This window comes from Symsagittifera roscoffensis, chromosome 6 (assembly GCF_963678635.1).
Source record: "Symsagittifera roscoffensis chromosome 6, txSymRosc1.1, whole genome shotgun sequence".
NCBI lineage: Eukaryota > Metazoa > Xenacoelomorpha > Acoela > Convolutidae > Symsagittifera > Symsagittifera roscoffensis.
Window position 1 is genome coordinate 15,936,962 of NC_087067.1, and position 9,278 is coordinate 15,946,239.

The 9,278-nt window shown below is 33.3% G+C and overlaps 1 protein-coding gene across 1 annotated transcript in view; it reads left to right on the forward strand.

Annotated features, from left to right (window-relative positions):
• Window positions 1-9,278, forward strand: part of LOC134847913 (bifunctional arginine demethylase and lysyl-hydroxylase JMJD6-B-like) — a 500,322-nt gene that overhangs the window by 27,680 nt on the left and 463,364 nt on the right. The window lies entirely within an intron of this gene.

The window sequence follows — 9,278 nt, forward strand, 5'->3', positions numbered from 1 at the left end:
TGCAGATTTGAAACTCTGACTAACAAAATTGTGGGATTTCACAACTGAATTTGTTCGATTATATAACTTTGACTAAAAATTGTGTTGACAAAATGCAGAAAATAGTTTCAAATCCGCAAAACTAAATAATATGCGAGTTTAAGGGTAGATTTGGTTTATAGTTATCTAAATATCCCCTGCAGCCCACCAAAAGTTGTTTTTTTTCAAAACATGTAACAGAGCAATTTTGATTGCAAAGTTTGCTCTGTTACATGAGCAAATAATCTTAGTACTAATTTTGTTACAGAGCAAATAATCTTTGTACTAATTTTCAGTAACTCTTCAATTTTGGGTTAAAAGAACTATTTTTTATTCAAAAACGAACTTTTTAATATAAAGTACAAACAATTTATTCTACTTTTGATTGCGCAGTCATGAGGTGAATTTGAAATAGTTCAATCCCTTTCAAAAAATTTTAGTATCAAAAAAGTAACTTTGCAGAAAAAATTAACTTTGAAGTCCTTATTTATTTCAATCAGATAACTACCCTTCTCCTCCGCAATTTTATCGCTTGAAGTTTTGCTTTTTCTCAGAAAAACTTTCCTCGAAATTTGTATTAATTAAGATATCCATTTTTCGCTGTCCAACCTCAAAAAATACTAGGAGGCAACCAATGTAACTCCGTTTGTGGAGCGCGCCGAAAAAAACGCTAACTTTTATTTAAATTTTTAAAGGTGCTTAAAACATCATATTTAGACTGTTATTTCAAAAATTTGCTTGTTAACGTCATTTTTAGCCTGTTATTTTCAGAATTTTTTCGAAACATCGCCCCTAGAAATATTTCTGCGCACGCGACTGAACACACGGCATCTTTTTTAAATCTGCAAATTTCCACTAATTTTGTTTATCTGCAGTCAATTTCACTCACCATATAAATCGTTGCATTTTTTGTATTATTTGTCATTAGGGTGAATACCAGGGGCGGATCTAGGGTTTTCTCGAGGGGGGGGGATTTTCAAAAAATTTTCGAAAATTTTGTCTACTTTTTTTTAAATCGACGAAAGTGATTTTCTGAGCTATCCCAAATCCCTATGAGCACCCCGTTTTGACCAATATTTCTGCACCGCAGGCAAATATTTGAAAAAATGTCAAAAACGGCGTTATTAGGCAATTTTTGAGAAATTTTTACCAAAAAATCGCGTTTTTTCGGCGCGCGCTCCCCAAAAAATCGCGTTTTTTCGGCGCGTTTTTCCGCCCTTATAAAAATTCTAGGGTCAGTCAGCCAAAAATGGAAATCTCAAAATAGTACAAAGGGGGGACCCTTTGGGTCGACATGGGGTCGACTCCCTGAAGAAGAAGCGTCCGCCAAACCCCCCCCCCCCCCCCCCCCCCTTAAATCCACCCCTGGAGAAGTCCCCATCTTTTTCTGCGTTGGCCTTCACGTTTAATAAAGAATAAATATTATTAAGCTGCAACAACATAATACACTTTTTGCTATCATAGTTCGTTTTGCATTTTGTTACTCAACGTTCCAGATTGTTTTACTTCGTTGCGAGAAGCTGTTTCTGCTAATCGAAGTCGAATTTTTGACCCTAAATTTTTATGGGGTATTTTTGGCCCTTTTCGCAAAAAAGTTTTGGAATATTTGCGTTTTTTGGAGAGTTTTCAAATTAAGCGCCCTCAAAGTATGAAATTTGTTTACCCTGGCACCGAGGGCGCCTTAGGAAAATAGGAACCTTTTAACAAACATTGGCCATCATCAATATTGAAACAGTTGTAAACAGTATCAACAGGACCTTTTCGTGGCGGAGAGGGGTCGGGGGTGTTAAAGGCCAGACATTTTGATGGGGGGGGGGCGAGGGTGCTGAATTCCTCACTCAGTTTTTCAGAGTCTTTTGGGAGAGCTCAGAAAATCAATGGGGTTGACCTAAAAAAAGGTCGACTAAACTTTCGGAGTTTTATAATTCAAAACTAGCCGCTCTCCCTTAGAAAAAACTTTAGATCTACGCCTTTTCTTGAGGGTTCATATCTGTCAAACTCCTTAAAAATGCCCTTTTTTGTATTACAATAAGACGATTGTTGCTAAGACATCAAATTTGTATAAAATCTTGATTGAATGCATCTATTTATTTTTTTTTTCATTTTTTGAATTAGTAACGATTTTTCATGCCCGTTATTTGATTTCATGGAACGGAGAAATTTTGCAGTCATCCTTTGTTATTAGCTCTGGTTATGATGAAATATGTCAGCAGAGCCATATTTTTTCTATCAACTTCAAAAACGCTTTTTTAAAAGTGAGCTACTCCCATTTTATTTGTACCAATGGCCTTCTTTATTTCTCTCTTATGCACTTAGATGAAAAAGTCCCGTCACAAGAGAAAAAGCGGCGCACAAAAAAAAACAAATGGCATAGTTCTTTCATTATAAGACGGGAAAACATCAAAAACGAAACTACAAAAAAACAAGCCGCAATTTTTTTTGGATCACCGTCTGCCGTCAAAGCCCCGCTTTTTCACAAGAGCACATCGGAAAAAACCTGCGAAGCAATCGCAAAGTCTCAACTGAAAAAAAAAAAACTGATACTAGGTTGTCCTTGTAACGTTTTTTTTTTCAATCGTTCAATATAACGAAAAGAGAAAACATCTTCCCAGTAAAACTTGAAAACAACCAGTTATTTGAAAAAATAACAAAAAGTTTTCAAATTAATCGATCTAACTGAACTTTAATCCTCGATTAATGAACGTTTAATTATGAATAATGAACCAGAAAAAGAAAACGAAAATCATCTTTGGCAAAGATGATTTTCGTTTTTTTTTGGTTCATTATTCATAATTAAACGTTCACTAATCGAGGATTAAAGTATGATTAGATCGATTCATTTAAAAAATTTTTGTTATTTCAAATAACTGGTTGTTTTTCAAGTTTTACTAGCTATAAAAATTGATTATATTGATTTTTCTGAACTTTTTTGAGGCATAATATCACTTTTGGATTCTTCGTATGAATTATAGTGCTGTCTACTTCTTCTAACAAGCTACCCAAAAACATATTTTACTAATCAATTCATTAAAATCAGAAAACTTCATTCAATATAAACCCACTTAAAAATATGATTTCATAACAAATTTTGAGGTCAAAAGCAAATTTTGAGGTCAAAAGACTGTGAAATCATCTAACGCATGAGAGAAAGGCGTCTTCTTTCTTCTCATTCGCTCAAAACATTTCTCAAGCATCCAGAGCTGATGTCCGTCTTTTTACAATTTGTTACTCCTCGCCTTTTTCTTAAGAGACAAATTCAACTTTTTTGTAATCTTGGGAGAGGATATAAACTTGATTCTGAGATAGAATTATTTTTAAAAACCCTGAGGATTTTTCGATTATACCTCCCTGAATGATAAAAGTTGAAGTTAAAAATGTTCATAACGAAATTGCACTGATTTTAATTATAAATGCATGGCTGATATCACGAACGGTAAGTCAAGCTACAAAAATGCAAAATGTGCGAATTAAATGACAATTAAAAGAGCATTTGGCGTTTTTTAATGATATTTATATCCAGAAAACGGCAAAAAAAACGAAAAAAGTCAGTTTGAGGCTAAATTAAGTAAAAATGCTCTGTTTTTACCAGTCCCATAATTATATATAGGATTTGCTAATAAATGTGTCCGAATTTTGTTATATATAAAAAAAATTATTTTCATTTTTCGTCCTTTAGGGGGATATAACCGAGAACACCCAAACCCTGCAACCCCCCCCCCCCCCCCCCACCTGTGTTCAATTTAAACTACATTTGCTAAGCGCTGCGTACAAAATGCTCTGTTCTGATTGGTTGAAAATTCGGATTGAGAACCAAACTTATTATCCTCCCTCCAAACGATTTTGGAGGGGAGGATTTTAACTTGGTCCAATGGTTGGCCTAGATATTTACAACTAGCTTATGCGGTTTTAAAACCCATAGCAAACTCTTAAAACTTTATAGCGGGGGCGGATTTAGGGGGGGGGGGGGCTGCTACGCCCTTTCCTCAGGGTTTCGACCCCCTGCCGACTTAAAGGGTCCCCCCTTTGTACTATTTTGAGATATCCATTTTTGGCTGAAGGACCCTATAATTTTTCAGGGGTAGCGCGCGCCGAAAAAACGCGATTGTTAGGTAAAATTTTTCCAAAAAGTGCTTCAAATTGGTATTTTTGGCCTGTTTTTTTTTCCAAAATTTTATAAAACAACAAAATTGGTTTTTATCGAAAAGTGAGATGCCCGTTTTCCTTATTTGTATGCAGTTGCTATAACAGAATTTCCGGTAAATTTAAAATTTAAGTCATTTTTAAAAATTGATCGACGCATTAAAGGATTTTAGTAGTCCAGTTGTCGTTCTGTAGCCACATTTGTCGATCTGAAATGTCTTTGAAGTTCAATGAAAATGAAATGAGCGAGAGCGCTTAAGTGCATTTGAAGTGAACTGATGCGGTTACATGGTTTAATGTGCTTCGATTAACTCCTAAAGAATGCAATTTCTTTTTATTACAGAATTCTTTTTTGTTTTACGATTGATATGGTACACCAATTATGCCAACCATCGCTGCACACCCAAATAACACCAAACATCGCCACTATAACTAGCCACGCTTTGAAAAATAAAGATAAAAGTAATAATTACTGAATCGTTTTGTCGGATGTAATACATCAACTTTTGTTTGATCTAAATTCAGTGCACCTGGTAGTATTTGAACCGTTATTTTCACAAGGAAAACCAGCAAATGATAACCTCTAATTTTTTTAATTTGGGTTGATCTTGGAGATAATCTGTCCCAAAAAGTGGAATTTGTTAACTAGTTCCCCTCTTGCAAAAGAGTGGAAATTCGTTACAAAGGTACAAATTTAACAAATTCATCGAGTTAGTACTGAATTGGGATGGCAAATGGCATACCCAAAATTTTATCATAAACTGTTAACTTAGCATACTCTGATTAAGTTGTTGATTAAGTTTTTGTCTGACTAATTCCGAAATACTTTTTCACGACCAATGATGAAATTTTCAAAACAAAACTAGAAAAAATTTTTTTTGAAAATCTTTTCCTTACAAAAACAATGTCAATCACAAAGTGAAGAGTACCATGTGGGCAAAACCCCTATCCCCAATTGATTAGAGTAGATTAATCACTTGAATAATATTTTATTAATTGTCTTTTGTTTGTTTGGGAGGAGGGAGGAGAGAAATAGTTCACATGACATGAGCCAATGATAATTGCTGAGTCTGTCAACGCAATATTTGGATCAATAAGATAGTTTTAGTCTATTTTGGATAATTTTCGAGCCACTTAAGTTTGCTGCTTGCGTTGCACGTTTAAAAAGTTTGAAGTTTAAAATATAAAGTTTTAAAAAAATCGATATATTTCAGGCTGCATAAAAATACTGCGAACCTGTTAGTTGAAAAATCCAAATTGACTGCAGAAAAAAACACCCGGAGCATAAGTATTCCGTCACTTTGTTGAAAAGTTGCAGCGAACATTTTACTTTGAGCTGCATTTCCGAACAGATTATACACATTTTCTTAGTTCCGACTTTCGAAGACAGTAAGGAATATATATGCCCGAGTTTTTTTATTCAAACCAATTTTAGAAAAGTTGACTGCGTGTGGGCATCAATGCGCAAATTTTGTTATTGCCAGGCGAGTATGCTTGCACTTCGCTAAAGGGCGTCTTTGCTGCTGGAATAAAACTTTGATAAATTGTTTCATAACGCGAATTGTTTATGCATGCAAATTATCCGCCCTCATCAACGTTCTAAAATGAATTAATGCAAACTAATCGGTCTAATTAATTCCATAAACGGCTCATATTCTAACAATTTGATATTATCAGCCTAAAACTTATAGTTTGTCATATTTCCTATACCAAAAACGGTTCGAGACCAATTAATGGGCAATCGGAACATTCAGGGCTTTGTCATCATACGAGGAGTTTTGCTTTTGCTATGTCTTGCAAAATATATTGGATAAAAATTATTTCACAAAAAAAACTTTTACTAGAGATAGTTATAAGAAAATCAGAATTCAAGTGTCAGTTGAATTAGAATGTCGATTAATAAACATCATTTGAACAATAAAATGTGCTCAAGTGTCTTTTTTTAGTTAAATCAGAGAAAACAAGTGATACATAAAATCATATAAGTTTGGAGAACACAAAATTATTTGAAAAATTATTATTACGATTATAACATTTGACCATAGAAAAATCTCGATGCTCCAACTTTATGTTTAAAATTCTAACATAATTATCCTCTGTCTTTATTTCGAAAATCCTAATCCTTATTAGTCACCTAATATCATTTGCGAAGCTTCTTGGATGCATTTTATGTTGTTCAAACTTACCATTTGGCCGCACTAACAAAATCCACTTGAGAAACCTAAAATGAGGGAAATATCTTAAAGTGAGGGAAAGTGAGAGAATATTTTCTAAGCTTGAACAAAAATTACAAAGATAATCAAACTCATTTCATTGCGCTTAATTCTTATCTAATACTTAAACTTGCAATTGGATATACTTTGGAGCAAGCCGTGTCTTATTTATCCGATTTTCGAAGAACACAGAATAATTATGCTTGGCGTGTTTTTTTCATTCAGTCAATTGTCGGTAATCGCAATTGAAAATCACCAAATTGGCCATGCTCTGTACTTTTTTATACGCGCTTTGAAGATTTTATTCATAATGCTGAAAGCGTAACATGAATTTTTTATGCTTAGGGTTTATCCCGCACAACAAAATCGTTCCAAATTTAGTTGAGGCTAGACTCATGTTTTTACAATGATCCTTGATTTATATTGCCAAATTTAATGGTTTTTAGATATTTTTTTCTACCAAAAAATTATTTGATATGGATTAAGGGGCATTCGGAACATTTAGAGCTTTGCATTGACTTTTGACATACTTGGTTTCTGTGGTTTAGTGATTAACGCTCTTGTCCATTAACACAAGATCGGAGGTTCGAAAAATTTTTTGGGCAGGACTTCAGTTTTCAGCAAGTAAATGCATAAATTCAGCAAGTCTCTGACCAAAATACAGAATAGAAATGAAGTTATCCGAAAACTTCTTTTTACTTTTTTCAAATATTTCATATGGAGATTCGGCCAGAATTTCAGATAAGATATAAAAAAAATTATTTTTTGCTCTGAAAACGAATATCGGATCTTTTTAACTATCCCCCTTTGCATACGGGGGATTCGTTTCTACGGTACAAAATTTCCAAATGCTTAACCCTTGAATTATTTCTTTATAGGGGTGGTAATTAGATTACTAGGTTATTTGGTGGGGAAATAGTTAGAAAATATTTAGGTACGTGTGGTTTGTTAGTCACAAATAATCTACTTGAATACTGCGTTCAAGAAGTACAAAATTGAATTTCCACAACGGATTCAATGTACAAAAAAAATGTAGGCACGTTAATCTTACGATTGAGCAAACATTGAAAAGCAAATAAAAGTTCACAGGAAAATTTTCTCTTCGACAAAAATCCAGTTATCGAAACTGATGTCAAATTATTACAATCCCGGGTTGACCTCCATACAGCGAAAATGCTCCTCATCATACAAATCCATATCTCAAGTGTATGGAAAAATGCTTGTCATACAATTTTCGTACAGTTTTGAAATTGATGGAAATTGTATAACTAGCAATTTTTGGAGGCGACACAAAAATTTTTCATTTATTTTGAAATCGCCGCATACATTTTTTTTTGCTTTTTTCCTCAATCGCAAATCGAATTTGTACTCGAACAAGCATTTTTCAAAAAAATGCAAAAAAAAATAGTCCTGGATACACTAATGTTGGATTTTTTTTTCCTTTTCGCTTAATAACTTTTTTCACAAACGCTGAAAACTCCCATTTTTGCATGGCATGTTTATCTAAGCTTTGATCAATGTCTGATAATTTAAAAAATCAAATTTAAAGAACAAATCATCATTGAAAAATTTTCCCAAAATTTAAAAGTTTGTTACTTATCCTTGTATCGTATGTAAAAGACAACTCTATGTTAATTCATGTCGTTTTCTATGCATTGTAAATTCAACCGTCGAACCTCTGGTGTTTTGAGTAAACCGGGGTCTATGGTTACACAATTCAAATTTTTTCAGAATTTAAATTTAGAAAAAAAATCAACTTTTTGAATTACGGAAAAATACTTGTCATACAATTTTCATATATGAAAAAATGCTTATCACAGAGATTTCATACAGTTTTCTGTAATTATGGAATTGTCTGGAATTGTATGATAAGAAGTTTTTCGTATTTGGAAATTGTATGATTAGAAGTTTTGGTCGGCCCAGGCTATTAGATGACATTAATAAATTTCATCATCAATTTTTGGGTCATTTATAAATTTCATCATCAATTTTTTCGGGATCAACCGTACAATCGAATTGGAGGGGGGTGTACGGTTGATCTGTTTTCCTGACCCACGCTTTTAATTTTGAAAAGAACAAATCGAAAAGTCGATTTTTTAAAAAGATCAGATTCATTTTTCGTATTTTATAAATATTTCTTTTTCTATTGCAAAATGGGAAATTTTTGCTTACATTTTTTTGCGGTACAAAATCTGCATTTGCTTTACTATTTATTTAGTTTATTATAAGGGCGATAGATAGTTCAAGAGATTCTTTTTTTTGTTGCAGATAGCAGCATTGATTGCGACCCCTTTTCTCTGAAAATTGCAGCAAATCTGCTTTGATTTCATTTGATAATCGAATTAGAACAGGGAGTTTTAATATACCTTAACCATTAATCAGACTCAGCTTTCAAACTATCTAAAACTGAGACTACTTCTCACTAAGCTGTCGGTCTGCGCAGAAGGTTTCTGTTTCAGAGTTTGAGATTAAAGAAGTCTAATTTGATAGGCGAGCTATTCAAAGACACTTGCGTGTACGTGTTAGATTTGGAATTAGTTTGAACTGCGTTTGATTTTCCCTAATCTTGTTCTGAAATTCCTTCAGAAAATTACTTCCAACAGTTCTGCTCGCTTTATGGAACATATGAGTTCTATAAATCGAGGTGGTAGATAAAAGAACAATCCAGACATTGTTAAAATTCATTTCAATAATGTCTAGATTTAATGTTTAGATGTCTAGATTTTTTAGATGTCTATTCAAAGTCTAAATTTACCATTTTCATTAAAAACTGGCCTTTTCTTTAAAAAATTTGATTTTTTTTTGCTCGGATTATGCGCACTTCTATAACTGTTATTCAGTCTAATTAGACAGCAGTAATTTCACAGTTTGGATTGAATCGCTAAACTATTTTTTCATGTGTTTCAA